Below are 18,349 nucleotides of genomic sequence, written 5' to 3' on the forward strand. Positions count from 1 at the left end.
AATAAAGGTGCTACCCCTACATCAATGGAAAGATCAAACTACTAGACATAGATTAGAGCAAGAATTCTCAACCTTTTTCAGTCATGTAAAACTTGTAAAATATTACAAATACCCACTAACCATTGCAAAGCATTTTTAGTTTCAATCTTGAACCACCTGTAAAATATTTTTTCAAAATCTCAAGTACCCCTGGAATGCCTCCAAGTAACCCAAGGGTTAGTTGTAACTCCATTTGAGAGCCACTAGATTAGAGGGACCTACAAAAATACGGAGTGACATTGGTGCAAAATCATGGAGGAGGACAATAAGACATCTTAAATTTGAACACAACAAGCTGAGATACTGAAAAGATCAATGAAGATTCCAAATTTGCACATGGGCAAAAAAACGATAAAGTTTTGCTCTTTTCTAATGAAAATTTTTTCACCGTTGATGACACTGTGAATAAGTGGAACATTCTCTTCATGACAACCGAACATCCAGACCATGTCTTAGCTTCAGGTAAACATATCTTCAGAAAAACAAATGTAGTGGTTATCACAGGTGAAGTCCGCCCTCTCTTTTTTGTAGAGTGACTCAATGGAGATGCTGACATCGATTTTTTCTGGACAAGAAAGTGCTACCTTGGACCAGATAAATAGTGGGGAAAAACTTTGTTTTCAAACAAAATAGAGGTCTATTAAGACCGAGCAATTCCTGAGAGACCACTTTCCCTACTTTTGGGACCTGAACATGTGGCTACCCTCCTCTCCAGGCGGGAATCCCTTTGTCTACTCTATAGGCGCGTCTGGAGAAGAGGGTGTGTGGTATTCCTCACAGGAGTGTCTAGTCTCTAGAGGCTTCCACCAAGAAGGAGAGGACCAAGCATGAGTCTGACAACATATTAAAGGTATGCAAGAGATATAGGCCTCGTAATAAGGCATTTTAAGAATGGAGGACTCAAATATTGAATAAAAGTTGTGCCCATCACTATTTCAAAATGATTTTGTTAAATTAAATATAAGTCCTCACAAAATTTTTTGTTTAAATTTTACTATCAAAAAATTGAAAATTGGTATAATTTGTACCACTTGATCAGGTCAACCCTGTACATAATATGCAGTCCTTTTTCTCTTTATGTTATTTTATGTCTATTTGCTGGACTCTGCTTAGAAATCAATGGCCTATCTAAAATATGGTTGTGAATGACATATATTTGAAAATATTTTGGACTCTTAAATTATTAGGCAATCACTTATGGGGAGGTTATGGAAGGCTATATAATTAAAAAAAAAGGTCAAACATAAAATTAAAACGTTGGTTCATGTAGACCAAGTTTTACAACGAAACTAGTCCAGATCGAACTTTGATCGAATTTGTCCGCTCTTGCAATAATCATGAGTGTCTAAGGCTGGTATAGATTTTCCAGAAAGAAAAACAGCACTATGTTATTATATACTATTATTATACGACCACGTACACGTATTATATATTTTATTTTGAATTATTTTATTATTGCTTTCATTAATTTGAAAATTTAGTCAAACTTGTCCATAGATAACATTTGCAGTTCTTTTATCCTTTTCAGGGGCGTCCCTTCTAATATAATTTGGAGGGGAGTGGGCTTGGTTTTTGGAATTATGAAAAATTCAAAAATCAATAGTTATTTACAGAAAATTAAGTTTTTTAGAAAAGAAAATTTTCAAATGTTACACTTTTGGGAGAAAAATTCCAAAAATTCGTAGCTATTCACAGGAAATTAAATTTCAAAATTTTATAGCAGTTCTCAAAAAAATAAAAATAAATGAAATTGTTCGTAAAAAATTTAATTTAAAAAACAAATTTCCAATATTAATTTTTTTTTAGGAACATTTCAAAAATCTATAGATAATCACCAAGTATTTAATTATAAAAATTAATTTTTCTATTTCAATCATTACATTTTATAATAGGAAGCAAAATTTTCCTTAATTTTGGGGGAAGTGGACTATAGCCCCACCAGCCAAACCCATTGCTGCTTTTGCCCATTATAATTAGAAATATTTTAGTTATAATACCATAATGAAGAGATATACTAAAAATAACTCGCTAATCCTCTTTCTGATTTCCTTTTTTTAATTCGTATTGAGTATACAGTCTCCCTTTTTCCGTTTGTACAATGATTCGATTTTTGGATTTTTTTTTTCTGCATTAAAAAACTTTGAGACACATGGAATTGATCTTGTTTTATGAAAAAAAAATCAACTAATTTATGGAAAAAAAATCCCTCCAGAACCCAAGAATCTGGTCCGATCAGAATGAAATGTAGCTCTAAGTACGTAAATCAGAATTTTGAACAACTTTTATTCAATAAATACCCTATGCGTTTTTATGAGGGAATATACAACTATAATATTATATAATAGTAGATGTTATACATTTGAAATAAAATTTGTATTAAATAGTTTTGTTTAATATAGCCATTATTCATAAGTTTATCTTAAGAGGTACTGCAGTCCATTAAAACATTTCAATCTCTAGGAGAAGTGTCTCAAGTTCCAAGGAGACTATTTTGAAAAATAAAAAAAAGAGTAAATAATTTGACAAAAACAATCCCAAGCCTGCAATATTTAATCAATACGTCTTTACTCTTATTTCTTGGATCAGAAATTAGACTTACAGAGTTCTAAGGAGAAACGGTCCTTTAGGAACTAGCAACAACTTCATGAACGACGTAGCACAATGTAACAGGTATGCTATTTGTACTTTTCAACACAATTATTGTGTAAAATTCTTGTCAATAACTTTCATATAAAGTTATGATATATCAGCGCTCTAATGTAATGCTCGCCCGCACTGAAGGGCTCTAAGCATTAAGAAGAAATGGAACGACGTAGCTTAATTGACAACGTGCTTAGGGGAAAATATTATTTTGGACTCAATGTACGTGGTCTCTCGCCAAAGTAGTCGTTTCTAGAGAAGGAAATATACTTACTTTATGTATATGAACTTCAAAGACGATTCCCAGATGGAGTAAATGTAATACTATAATGTTTACTTATACTTAATCAGTGAAACTCCCTCAGACATAAAAAGGAACAAGTCTCTTAGTTCCAAAGTAGTGTTATTAGTCCTAGTTCAGTCCATTCTTAGAACGGTCCCTAAGACTGTCGGTCCTTTGGACTTTCATTACTAAAACTGATTAAAAGAAGAAGAAATAAAGTTGAGTCACTCAGTGACCTTAATAAGTTTAATGACTGATATGCAGGCCGTACCTGTACCTAAAACGAGACTGAACTGGACGGGACTGCAGTCTTTAGTCCTAAATATGGAATGACAGCCCACTCGACAAAAGAGAGGGTTAACAGTAGTATTGGGGGTGCTCAAAAAAGACCTCACATACCAAGGAAAGTTTGACATCACTTGTGGAGCATCCAATTATATTCTTTGATTATTCCTACTTGATCTAATTAGAAGATGAAATAAGTGATTTTTGGATTAGGTACTTCAAATGTGTAACCCTTTTTTTAGTATTTTTGAGCTGGAAAAGTTTTCCTATCTTCATTCAAATAATATACATATAGATGATACATTATTATTATTGATTTGGGCTTAGATTTTGCAAGCTTGCAAACTACAATGACATCTTAGGCTTGTTTGGGCTGATAATAAAGGGGTGTCCACAAGGGGTGGGATGAAAGGGCGGTATTAAGGAATTTTTGCTTTTAACTAAAATAATTAATCTTTAAAATTAAAAACAAAAAAATAATAAAACTTTATTTTAGTTTTCAATTTTTTTTCAAGAAAAATTATTTTTTTGTAAATATCTGTGGATTCAAAAAAAAAAAACTCAAAAAAATTAAATATTCTAAATTTTTTTTTCAAAAAATTTAATTTTTGAAATTTTTTTCGTTAAATTTGATTTTTCGCACTAGCTCTAAATTTTTCAAATTTTTTTCGAAAAAATTTAATTTTTTGTAGAGAACTGTGGGTTTTTGAATTTCTTTTTTGAAAAAATTTAATTTTTGAATTTGTTTTCCAAAAAAAAAAAAAAAAAAATGTTATGAATAGGCGTGGATTTTGAAATTGTATTACAAAAAATTAACTTTTTTTTTAATAGATGTTAATTTTTGTCTTATTTTTTCGACAAATTTAATTTTCCAAATTTTTTCCCAAGAAATATTCAAAGCCAAGCCTGTAATACCTACCTTGTTCCCAACACTAGTATATAGTTACATATAATTCTATTTTTATCTCCGTAAAAAAAAATCATATTTTATAAAATAGACAGCTGAAAATGCCAACAATTTCTAAAAAACTTCATAAGTCACTATCAATGGAGTTTTTGAACACATTGAAACGCGTATTGTAGAGAGTTTGCAAATTATATTTCATATTGATATTTACTTATATCTGTACATTATATGTAAATACAATTTGTATGGCCTTTACAACATCTTTTCTTTGTGTGTTAATCAAAAGCTGGATTTAAATTATTTTGAGCATTACTTACATTACTTACATATGTGACCCGTCAACAAAAAATCAAGCTCAAAATTGTGTGTGGATTACATTCGTATTCTGACACAAATAATCCTGGATTTCTATAAAAAAAAATTATTCTTTTGACCTCTTTGGAGTTGATGCAAAATTGATTGTCATACATATATTAGAATGACAAATTGACAGATTTGGCTTGAAAGACCATATCATTAGTCAAATAAAGGTGTTAAACTAGAGATAAAGTACATGAGTATCTAAAACCACCCCATAAATTTGATTACATATTTCTATTTATAAAATATTGGGTTGTATGTATTTTGCAAATATCAGGAAAAAATAGGGAACGCGTAAAGATTCACAATATGTAATATATTATTAATGTTATTTTCTTTTATAGTACGTAATTTATAGACAATATATTTCGTTTTTATAATAATAATTGCATCAATTCTTTATTATTCGAATTAGACGAGAAATCTTCTTTGCCCAGTTGTTGATTGAATAATTTACGGACCCTTTTAATAACGTCCCCATAAGTTTTAGATAAACATTGACACTTCCACAAAATATGTTGTTTCCTTCATACATTGACTGAAGAAACAAATTCCCTGCTCGTCATTAAAATATTTGGCAGCAACTTTGAGAGTCCCGTATAGTATTTTAAACCATACTATGGTTGCGAATAGCCGACATTGCTGTGCTCTATGCTTGCATATAGCTTGCTATATGTCCACAAAATTTTCGCTGGTCTACTTTCCACTTCCAGTTTATCCATATGAACCATCAAAATGCTAATAATCCATGTATTTTAATCATTCCATTCAAAATACTACTGTCTGAAAAATTAAACATATTCCTAAGTAAAATAGAAACATAGATTACAAGTACAAATCAAAGAACTACACGTCATTTTAACCTAGTAAATAAATAAATCAATCATTGATTTTTTAAAATTTATATTGACTACCCACAGGATGGTAGCTATTATGTTGTGAACTGAATTAAGAAGATTAAATTGATTCTCAATTAAAGATAGATCAGATATTCATTTTCTCTGATCCAGGTCGGTTCAGATCTTTTAATGTAAATATTGGGTACCAGAACTTTCAGATCCAGATCTGAAACCAAAATTAGACAAATAGTTGTCTCTAATTTTATGAGCATTTGACTCATACTGGGTGCTCCATTGAGATCTGAACACTTACAAATTCAATAACTACCAAAGGTTGAGTGATTGAAATTAATTCATTTTTCGACATATAAAACCATTAACAATTAGTTACAAAACAAAAAAAAACCTGAGCTTACCAAAACGTACAAGTCGAGAAAATTACACTTTAACGTGATCGATGATTCTCCAATTGTGCACACCAAGCAGTTGGACGTCTCCAGGATCACTTTCTACCCTGTCAACAAGTGTAAAGTGTTAGAGTGGAAGAAAGTCCATGTCAAAAAGGGCAAATTGGACCCGGAGAAGAAAATGAGGGGCCATGCAAAAGATCTCGGAGTTTCACACCAGACTGTCGAAAAAGCTATCAAAAAGCGGGTTAAAGAGCCTTGTAAGAATGGAGAGGTCAGTTTACAGACGTCATTACACACGTAATGATAGAAACCCATCTTCCACTTTGCAAGGATCTTATTGACACTTTCGGCCCTGCCTATAGCCCTTGATGCCAATCCCTTCGACTACACCTTGTCTCTGGATGTAAAGGGGAAGGCCTACAGTGTTCGTCATCCAAACACCGAGTTCCTCAAAGCTAATATCAGCTAGCATTGGGACGCCATGACAGAGGACTAAATCTGCATTGGATACCAGGCATTCCGCTGCCACTTGCAACCCATCATTGTCAGATTGCGGATGCATTAATGATTAAGGGAGCTCAGACACCCATCTATTTAAAGTACTAATTTTGTTGAAATTCTATTGTTAATTAAGGAATTATATCTTGACAAAGTTTAAAATTTAAAGTGTTCAGATTTTAATGGACCACTCGGTAGTTCAGACCTTAATAAAAAAGAATATTGATTAGGGTTACAGTCTTACGGATCCCAAAATAATGGATAACACAACTTTATTACAATTAGAACATAATTATTAGTTATTATTATATAGCATTAGACACGTCATTACCTATACTGATTCTCGCAAACTCTCATACAAAAATTTAAAAAAACCAGAAGAAAGGCCCAAAATCATGAAACGATGTTGCTCAATAGGTGAGCGCCCTGTTATTTTACCGTTTCTTCCAAACTCTGGAATTATTATTCAATTATGGCTGATAATTGTTCACAGCTGATACCCAAATACAGTGTCAATTATTGTGTTTGTGAGATACCCCTTATCGAATAACCAGGGGCACTTTGTTACCTCGCTAACACTAAAATATACAGTGTACTTCGTTGTCAGCTGGTTCTGCTTCTTTTCTTGTTATACGTGTTTTTGATGTTGATTGGTTGAATTAGTCTTCTTATAAGCTGTTAACAATTCTCAACAACTATTGATTAATAATTCCATATCGGGAAAAATTTGCTAATTACCAAGTGATTTTGGGCCTTTTTTCTGTTTTTTTCCCCTAGATAATAGGTTGAGTGATACAATAAAGGTAACAACGTGTGAAATGTAATTGTTTATATAAATGTAATACCAAGCTCTAATCAAAATAAATAGAGGTGCTGAATTCAGCATGAATAATGTATATTTTTCCAATGAAAAGAAATGTTCTTAGTTTTTTAAGTTTCGAAAAAATCCTGAGATCTTTATTATGATCCGTAAAAAGCTTGAGTAACCAAAGCCGATTCAGATCTCAGATTTTTTTTTTGATAATACAAGTTTACCGATACCGTACTCGAGTAATTCGGATCCAGGTCCATGACCCGTCCTATCTCTACTCTCAATATATCACTATTAATCCAAATTTTTATATGTATAGTCCAAAATACTTGCGAAATAAGGCGTTTAATGGGTTAAAAATTTATTAATAAGTAAATAATTTATTTGTTTTTATTTTCTCTGTTCTTTTTGAATTAAGGGTTTTTTAATGATCCACGCTTTCATGCCTACTTTTGATTTTATTGCTTCGATAAGAATTTTTTTATATTTATTTTCAAAAATAAATATTTCTCCCATATTCCATCTCCCATTATCTTTTTGGGTTTTTTTACCAAACCAATAAAATAGTAATCAAGTTATTTCTCCGACTATTTAGATATAACTACCATGACCATACTACCTATATCATTGAAGGGTTTGCATTTCTAGCTCATTTCAACCATTTGTTATAAAGGTTTCACATCCAAAAAGTATATAAATAAAGACTTATTTTGGACTATCGGATTATCAAACTTTGCATCAATTTATGGCCGTTATATGAATACATATATTTTTGTTCTAGACTATAAAATATCTGTCTAATCTATTAGTCCTTTTTGACAGAGTATATATTGTTCTCATGTCAAATATTAAAGGTATTTATTAAAAAAATAAGCCTTTTTTTTTTTTATAAATATAAATATTTTGGATATCCAAATTAGTAATGGAGATTCATAACCTATTGAAAAAACCCTACTGTGGAAAGTAACCACAATACTTTTTTGCAAAAAAAAAAAAAAAGGCGTAATTTGAACAATAAAAGGCCTCAGGTATTATTGTAACTACAAATGTCTTTAAGTTTAAAGATTCAGGCGCCATGTAAGGATGGCCTATTTGAAATCTGGGCACTTATAAATGAGAGGAATGAGGAAAACATAGAATGAATTAATAATTCAAAAATCCATAGCTGTTTACAGAAAATATGAATTTTCAAAAACCACAGCTGTTAACAAAAAACAAAAAAAACTTGGTATTAAATTTCAAAAATCAACAGTTATTCCCAAAAAAATTCAAAAACCCACAGCTATTCACAAAAAAATTTCAAAATCTATAGCTATTCATAAACAATTGAATTTTTTGCATAATATTTCAAAGAAAACTCAATTGTTAACAAAAAATTCAATTTTTGCAAAAAAAAATATCAAAAAAAGAAATGAAAAAAACTTTTTTTAATTAATAGCAAAAAATCGTTAATTTGGGGGAGAGGGGTTCCAGCCGCTCCAGTCCACCCCTGTGAATGCCATTTATAGTTAATGTAGCTCTTGCCATTTATAGTTAATGTAGCTCTCTATGTTTCTGAATTTAAACTTGTTCAAATTCAAAATGTCTAGTTCTCAATAACTCATTAATCGTAATGCAATCCATTAATCATTATTCATAAATTACAGAAATATAATTTAATTTAATTTGCTATAGGAAATACATTTCTGCATCTGAGCGGTCCTCAGGATTATAAATAGACATATAATATTATTTTTTTTTTTTTGGGGGAATGCTTGGATTTTGAAACAAAATGCAAAAATTATAATTTCTTTGAAAGAATGTGCATAAATCTATGGCCATTCCCACAATATTAAATTTTTGGGAAAAAAATAATTCACAAATTAGATAACAAGAATTAAATTTTTTGGAAATAAATTAAAAAAAAACCCACAATTATTCAAAAAACAAAAACTTTTGGAAAAAAATTTCGAATATTATCCATTAAATATGACATGTTTTGAGAAAAATTTAGAAGATCTATACCCATTTATTAAAAAATAATTTTTTTTTATGATAAAAATGTAAAAAATACCTTGTTATGATAAAAGGTACAAATATGAGTTATTTTGCTATGCTTCAAAATTAGCCCAAACGACGAAACAATTTTGCAAGTATAAAAGAAAATATATTTTAAAGGGGAGGGGATTACAATTTCTTTATCCCACCCCCGGCGGACGCCCCCTATATTTTACCTTAGGGCATTAATAGTCCTTCATATTTTTCATTTAACTTTTTTTTTGGGGGGGGGGGTATTTGCAAACTATATTAATAGATAAAATTTGATCTTATAATCAATATAATACACTGTATCGACTATGTTTTTTGGGCATTTATTTAAGAAAATAATTGTAAAACAAGTTAACTTAATGCATATAGATTGGCCTATTATAAATATATATCCATGCATATTTTTTAGATATTAATATTAACATTTTAAAGATTTTTTTTTTCTTTTTAGTTTTGCAAGTATTTCCGTTCAAAAAATAAATAATAGTTCAGTGAACAATAAGCACCAAAAGATTTTTGTAATTAATTAACTTTCTTAAAAGAATAATTATAAGTCTAACTCGTTTATTCATATTGTCTATGGAGTATATTATTTATTTGATAAAAAACTAAGACTCTTTTTTTTTATATTATATAAATATTTATAATTGTAAAATAAAGTTTTGAAATTCATTTGTATATTATGTTTTTCTCTTTAGTGACATTTTTTTGTTCTTATAAAAAGTAATTTTATTTTCACATGATATCAAAGGACTTTTTTCCTATAATTCCACTTTTGCAGACTATTGTGATAGTTAAAAAAAATCTTCATTTGTTAGTTCTTAAAGACGTGTAAGGCCCCAAAAAAGAGGAAAATGATATTGAGGAATTTGTGCAAGGGAGGTTAAAAGAGCATAGGATTTGAGATTTTGTTGAATTCTGTGACGTAATGGAATTTTATCAATTCCTTAGACTGATATTGGATTGACAATGGTGTGGACAAAAAGTTCGTATAAAGAAGAAACTTGATTTAATCTCCATAATCTCTTTATTCCGTTTCGTTAGAGCGTCATTCGAGCTAACACAATCAAACTTTCTGATATATTAAAATTAACTAGAGGAGAGACTTTCAATGTTCCTGTCCTTCTTTTATCCAACGATTGACTATTTCTGTGTTTATGTCATGCAATAGTAGTATTCCTTGTGCTCTACGGAAGTTAGGCCCAGTGCAGATTCTTCCTTGTCCATTTTTGTACCAGGACTATAGTTTCACTCTTTTTTCGTTGATGAGTATCATGGTAGTCTTATTAGCTGCACTAGAATTGGCGGTAGTTGAGCAAGAAAAGGGAATCAGAGGCCCCATGTTGATTCCTGAAAGAATATCTTGTTTTCTAAGATCGAAATTCCCCACTAAGATCACTTTTAACAAATAATCATATCCCTTATTTATAGAAGAAGGGTTGGGAGAAGAAGGAGTTCTTAGTTCTATATTTAGAACCACTCGAATTAACAGAATAATTCGTTATACTTTATTCTTTCCTAATCCTTTATTAGTAAACTGGAATTTTCTGTACCTCAAATATTTAAAAAAATTATTCAAATCTGTTTAAAAGAACTTATATCGCAATAACTTTTTGTATGCTTCTGAAACATTCCTAAAAATACAACTTTTGTCTCTTATAAAAGTGCAAGTCATTAGAGTAATTCCTAAATTTTGCAATTTTTAATAAAGATTTCATTAATTTGTTTGCTTTTAAGTCGTTATTTTACTAATTTAAGTTATTGCTATACATATTCTCAAGGAAATGTACAACTTTTTCCTTATTTAAAAAAATTGATATGATGGGTTTTTGAAGGAATCAAACTTATAGCTGACATATAAGTCATAAGTTGTAGTTCCTGGCATTAGACCGGAGTTATTAGGCGTGGACTAACATTCAAAATTGGCTTTGATAATATGGAAGATAACTCCCTAAACAATCCTTGGTGTTACTTTCTATTTTTCATGAGCACACCCACACGAAACTACTCACTCAATACTTGTAAATTATCTCCTCAAGAATAAAAATAATAATAGAAGATTAAAATATATATATATATGTATAATATGATTTAATCAGCCAGAGAGACCTTTAGGTCGTTGCTAAACCTCATCTAATGTATCATTCATTTTTTAAATTTTTTTTGCCCGAAATTTATTAAGTATTTAAGTTTAAAGATCTGAAACGACCGGGAACCTAGAAAATATGGTTTTTTCCTGTTTTTTATTCTCAAGTTGAGAGCAGAGTAAAAGAATCACTTCAAATTATCTTTTTTATTTATTTTTCATAGGATAAAATATTTCAAATTATAACTATATAAGGATATTTGGATTTCAAAGCCGTGCCGTGGTTTTATTGCATGAAGAAAGTTGTACTTAAATCGTGGATATGCTCATTGTGTTATAGGTATTTACACTATCTACTAAATAATGTAATGTACACTCAATTTTGGAGAAGTCATTCAAGCTTGTTTTCGTGTTGACTGGCTACATGTGATAATTCAAAATATAGTGAAGTTACCAGAGAATGCTATTACCCCAAACTTATACTTGACCAATCAGTATCATATATTATAACAGGCTCCTGGTGGATAATACAATCAATTTGTTTAAATTGATTGTATAGAGGAAGGGTGCAAAGCTCTACGTAGATAAATAGAATCTCAAGTCCACCCACACCTCTAAAAAGTGTGAGGGTCTATTAAGAATTTTGAACTGTGCAAATATGCTAAAGACATCAAGGTCATTTTGAAGGGGGGGGGGGAGGAAGTTAATGGCTTCTAAATAGTAAAATATTTTCATGGTGCAATGATTGAAAATCAAAATTATATTTTCTTAAAATGATGTTTGGTTGAGTTTACAAGTCCTTCTTAAAAGTAATAACAAATCAAATAGCAATTAACTCACGCAAAAAAAAGATTTTTTTTTTTTAATCAAGAAATCTACAAATTGCAAAAAAGAAATGGGGAAAAACCTATTTAAAAAGTAATTTCGTATTTTTCCCTTCATTTCATTGATTTATAGGAAGTGTTACAATCATCCGATTTAAGTAAAATATGCCCTGTTCTGCTCGACAATTTTTTTTTCCAACGAGAATCGAACTTCATAATGCCTTCTCGTAGAATCCCTTGCCCCTATTTACAAAAAACATGGACAACAATTTTTCACATGCCTCATTTGAGGCCAAATTTGTACGCCCAAGCGCGTTGGCTACAGACAGGAACAGGTAGTAGTGACTTGGTGCCTGGTCTGGACTATAGATTGGATGCATAATAATTCCCATCCGAGATCCCGGCGCGAATCAAAGATGGGTTCTGTCTGATGTTGTCTTGTTGTCTCCTATTTACTATTTCTGGCCACTTCTGTTGCATGGCCAGCTTTAAACGGTCGAGTTGTTTACAGTTAAGGGTTGAACTGAGCGTTGGGATATAGGGAAGCAGTTTATAATTGATTATTTCCTACCAATCCCAACCAAAAATACAGTAACAACTTCCTGGCAGTCAATCCTGGCTTGGCCGTGTCTGGACCACTTAGTTGGATTTTGACCGTAATCTCTGTCGCTTGAAATTTACTTAAGTGATCCCTTTTTTATGAGTCGTATTTCCCTTCGAGGTAGTAAAAATTTAAAATATGGCGAACTTCTTTCGTTGAGACCTCCATAGTTGAAGCACGATAGTTCAAGAATGAACCGACCAAGCCTAATACTTTCAAAAATAGTTTGTAGTATACACTCAGATCTTAAAGTCTGTTTTTCGTGTGATCCGATGTAATCAATAATGAACAAGATATACTGAGTTAAATAAAATTGCGCAAAAAAATAAATAGGCAATTAATTTTTCCCAATCCTAATATTTATGAGAATAAATATTACAAATAAATTCATTTAAGATTTGCTTAAAATTTTATTATAATTACATCTCTATAAACCAATAAATATAATTTTTTATTTTTTTATTCTCATATGGCTCAAGCCCTTGTCAAGAATCTTCCACTTTATTAATTACAGTAAAATTATAATTTTCTTTGAGATATTTTTATTCAAATCAAAAGAATTTTTTTTTAAATATTTAAGATCAAAAACTATAGTCAGGGTCAATCCTATATTTGTTTACATTGGTAAAAATCTATCAATTCATTTGTTTTATGCTTCCATCAGTTAAGCGGTTGACGCACTGTAATCCCAAAAGTAAATGTCTTTAAGATTTTTTTTTGATCATATATATAAATAAACAACATTCTAGTTAAAAATTAATTACTTTTAAGAAAAATCAAAACATTTAGGAATGTTTTGCTGTATATGAGCAAAATGTTCCCTCTAATAAATTGATAATTAATTATTTACGGAAACAAGGCCACAAAAAAGCTAAAAGATAAATTTAAAAAAAGCGGGTGTTTCTTAATTTTTAAGATAAAATGATAAAAAAACGACAAAAATTATTCTTTAGATCCAGAATAGCTTGTAAATTTCTAGCAATTGTGTAGTTTTTATCCAAAAAATGAGGGATAGTGTTGTATTATGTCCAAGCATAGTTCCATAAGAACTCAAGCCTTTAGATTCTTAAAAGAGAAGGCAGAAAATTGGGCTGCGATCAGAATACTTCTGATTTCTTCGACTCTTATAGGCTCCATGAAAATGCCAACTTCTCTGCAATCATGCTTTTCAAGGTTGATGAGGCAAACTCTTCAGGTCATATTTTTGTAAGGGCAATTTTATTTTCTGAGAGGAGACCAAATAAAATTAATTGGGTTATAATTTTTGTGTTATTCCAGCTATATTTATCCTGATAAAATCTTTCCAAAACTGGAGTGCCGGCCAACATGCAAAGAAATGAACATACCTCACCTGAAGATATTTGAAATTGGGTAATAAATCTCTTTCCATTTTTGACTTTTTGAACTGATAAACCTCTTCCTTCATTTCTTTATGTAATTCCAACAAATTTAAATATCCATCATAGATTTTATCCACCTGTTCTTCAGAGTTTGAGGGGGAAATTCATGCTTAAGTGCTATGGAATTGGAGGGAGATTGGATGTTTGTATCTCTTTTCAGTGGAAAGAAAATTTTCCACTATACAACAAAGAATTAAAGTCTAGTCTAGATATAGTCTAGTGAATTTTGTTTCCAGAACTTCTCCCAAACATAACTGTACAATTTCCTTATATTTACCAATAAAAATTATGTTTGTATCCAGTTGCGTTGGAAGTATCAGGCCCAAGGAGTCATTATCCCATACTTTTTGAGACTAAGTGTAATATTTTTATTGTAAATTCCTTAATATGGGACATAGAATTGGTCCTTGCCCACGTCTCGCTATCGGTTCTTGAAACCCGTTTGAAATTTTAAAACGTACTCTACTAGACATAATTATCACTAATATAAGATATAAAGTATCTTAGTATACTATTATACTCAGTTAAGTACTTATTTCAGTTTTTTAACTCGTTAGTATTTCGCCATTATTCTTAATTTCAGTCTAACGAATGTCTAAATTAGAATTCATAATATTATAAAGGATTGCTTAGGACGACGTTGCAGGTAGATATCTGTAATGGAAAATTAGCAAAGTTGGTTCCATGGGAAGGCTTTTGCGTCCAATTCGGAAGCATCTTTGAAATTTAGTTTTGGAACCGATTATTAAATACTAAAAGACCTTTTTTTTATTAGTTAATTAACAACCTCATTGGTATATAATGTTTAAGATTAAATATTCAAGAACAATTATACTTATAAAACAAATATATATAATCCTGACATTTAATACTCTGAGCCATATTTACAAACTAAGAACCTAAAAATTGCAATAACATGACTTAGTTAGAAAAAAAAAAAAACATTATTTATAGGAAATCAAGAAAATGCAACTCCAAACGAATTATTTATACGTTTGAATAATATATATATAGCTTTATTTTTATTCACGATGTCCTCCTTCACAATCATTAACAGCCTCGACACGCGGGGAAAAAGAATTTTAGTACTTAACGATGACGACCGTGTCATCGTTAAGTACCATACTGTCATAATGCCAACTCGGAGCGAATCCAATTAAGGAGATTCAGGGATTAAGGAGGGCCACACAAATGCAGTCTAAATGTCGGTCATATTGTTGCTGCAGAGGTTTTGGTTCTCCTTGACTATATGGGGCTGGTTATGTACTTCTTTAAGTTTAAGCAGTCGAGATTTAGATGCCAACGTTCTCTACAGTCTTATTGGCGCTATCACCGAAGCAAAGTAGTTGTCCTTCTGGCTGTTGCTCCAATATTCTTACACTTAGAGACATGAGATTAAATAACTTCTTTTTTAGTCGTCGTTTGGTTGCGTTTTGCTGTGTTGGTATATCGTAGATATACCAACAACTTCTTCACTATGATTTGACTTACTAAGACCAACTGAACGATGCAGGATGTGTGTTTCAAACAAGGGCCAATCATCTGATTGCATACGTAGCATAATATCTGTGTTAAGCAAAGAAGTGGCTGCAAATAGCTTAACAACTCTTGCTCATTCAACTACCAATATGTTCTTCAACTTTCTCTACATGGTTCTTCTGTTTTTGTCATCAATTGGCTAAAAATAGCTTGTCTAATTTTGATATGCAATGACTGTGCCCTAGTTAGCCCAAATGATATGCTCCTGTACCAAAAAATGAAATGTTTTTTAGAGGTTTAATTCACTTAGACTAGACAAGTCTAGCTTCATTGAAGAAAAAAATCAATGAATGCTCTGAACAGTTAGATGTAATTGAGAAGCCTTTTTATCCTACAAATAAGCAGTGACAGGGTTGTAATTGCACAGCGCCCTGTTTTTAATCTTCTCGACTTGTATATCATCTTCAGCTGTCTCTTTTTTATATTTTCCCTCTAAGTTTTCATCTTCTTTGGGAGAAGCAAAATAATGACTTGTCTTCAGTATTTCTCCTTTTTTTTTTTATTTTCAGGGTACAAACTTTGTTGTCGTTCATCTTTAAAATAAAGTAAAGCCAATGGAAAGGTAAAACAGCCTTGCCCCCTTTGCGTTCCTGTCTGTAGATGCCTTTCAGTAAAACTTTCGGCCTTTCTGAAAAGGAGGAACTAGTCAGTCCTTATCATTGGTCGTATTTAATTTTTCGAGTTGCCTCTGCATGCTTGATATTATTGTATGCTGTATCAAATGCTTTTTCCTATATATCTATCATCATTTCCATTACTTTTTCTTCATTAAACTCACTGATTTCTTTCTCACAAAAAAATGGAATCGTTATCAGTCATGTCGCCACTACCTTCTAAACGATTGGAACCATCTACAAACAATATCGGCTGTTTTCCATTCATGAGAAAAAATTGTGTCATTTTTCTTGATCGATGTACAGCTGTACGATGAGCAACTGGCAATGGCTCAACACATCTCAACCATCCTTCAAGTTTTCTTTTTAGAACCTTAAGAAGTTTATTCTCTACCATCTCATTCTGCCTCTGCACCATAACCTTAGCTTGTGGGTGATAAGTACTTGTCAGTCGTTGATTGATCCATATAAGTAAATGAAACTCGGTGAATACAGATTTTAAAAACTATCTCCATTGATGAGTAATTTGAATTTTCACGCATGAGTGACGACAAATTAATTTAAATAGAGAGCTTGCAACTAAAACCACTGGCTTATCTTTCAAGGGTTCTCCTTCAGTCTATTTTGAAAAATAATGAATGGCCAGTATAAAGTAATGATATCCGTCACATTCAGGAAGTAACACTAAATCTACTCCAATCTGTTCCATTACTGCTTTGGGAACATTCTGTAATGAAGGTTTCTGTTGCATTCACTTACTGTAATATTCTGCCAAATGTTACGTAATTTGCAATATTCTTGATTATGAGAATCTATTCTGCGCCAATCAATTTTTTTGTTTAAAATATTCGTCATAGCCGTTACTCGATGCCCACTCATAATTAGACTTTCAATGCTGTTTCCTGGACCTTCGTGAAGACAACTAAATACTTTTTTCTCTTCAGCGTTTGTAAAGAGAACTCGTAACAAAACCTGGGGAGATTGGGGACTGATTAAGAAATGGTTTTTGTGAAAAAAGTTCGTTGAACTTACTTCAACTCTCTCACCAGTAGTTTCCACATAATTATCTTTCTTGTAGAAAAGTTCTTGCTCCATAACAACAATGGGTCTACTTAATTTTCGGAAGATGGATTTTCCCCTTTGATTAATACATTTAGTGGCCATATACCCTCAAGAGATATTGATAAATAAATTAAAATGAAACGTGCGGGATTATCAACACTAACGGATCTTGACTGAATTTATTAATTCATTTTTAAATATAATTTTATATATTTTGAGAGAGGGGAGTACTTATTTCACAGGGGAGAGATTCTCCCATATATAATTAGTACGGAGGGATTACTTATCCAATATGGCTTTGGTACAGGGGAGTCCCTATTTTTAGGGAGTCATTATCCGCTGAGTAATTTTTTTTACACTTATAATCGTATAGTTTCACATCCTCGCTCTTTATATATCCAAACAATCAGCCTACCTTTTCTTTAAGAGTAATTATGGGATTAATGTGTAACTAATCACTGCTATATTAAAATGTATCTCTCAAGAATCGAAGATTGGACTCCCCCCCCAAAGTATTTTCATATAAAGTATGTAGTTAATAATATATTTTACTTATGTATTATTTATATTTTTAAGATTGCAATTTTTTGATGTATCTATTTATATTTATATAAACTACCCACAAGACACTCCTGAGTTTGCATATCTTAACAAAAACAATCTGAATTTAAAAAAAAAATTAACTTCATTTATTCAACTAGCCAAAAATAAATGAGGAATTCATTTTTGCAAAAAATACATTTTTTTGCAACTTGTACATAGTACTTATTAGTAATTATAATTCATCTTCTGAACAGTTTTATTTGTTGTTATATATATAGCCCGTCAATCCACAAAAGCAGGCTAGAATAACGTGACGGGCGCCGATTTGAACAGAAAAAACCTTTCCTTCCGCTTCCATATTCCACTTAAGAGTGTTTAATCCGGCCTACTAAACAGCTTACCTCACTTCTAGAACTATCGTCCCAAAAAGTTAGAGCCGGATGTTTAGAAAGATTCCTTCGTAATATAATCAATTTTCATTTGAATAACATTCTAAGGTTTTTACTAGAAATAGTAAAAAAAATAAATTGGGACAAAAAATTAAGGGGAAGACTGACAATTATAGGATTTTATAACCCTT

General features: G+C 31.1%; 1 long non-coding RNA gene and 1 pseudogene across 1 annotated transcript in view; both read right to left on the reverse strand.

The window, feature by feature from the left end:
- Nucleotides 1-1,456: 1,456 nt before the first annotated feature.
- LOC139906402 (uncharacterized) overlaps nucleotides 1,457-18,349 on the reverse strand; it is a 106,942-nt gene continuing 90,049 nt past the window's right edge. Inside the window, exon 2 of the long non-coding RNA XR_011781896.1 lies at nucleotides 1,457-5,297. This is a non-coding gene — a long non-coding RNA (uncharacterized lncRNA). The remainder of the gene's footprint in view (nucleotides 5,298-18,349) is intronic.
- Nucleotides 9,908-10,586, reverse strand: LOC121124338 (ras-related protein Rab-40C-like; annotated as a pseudogene).

This window comes from Lepeophtheirus salmonis, chromosome 9 (genome assembly GCF_016086655.4).
Source record: "Lepeophtheirus salmonis chromosome 9, UVic_Lsal_1.4, whole genome shotgun sequence".
Taxonomy (NCBI): Eukaryota; Metazoa; Arthropoda; class Copepoda; order Siphonostomatoida; family Caligidae; genus Lepeophtheirus; species Lepeophtheirus salmonis.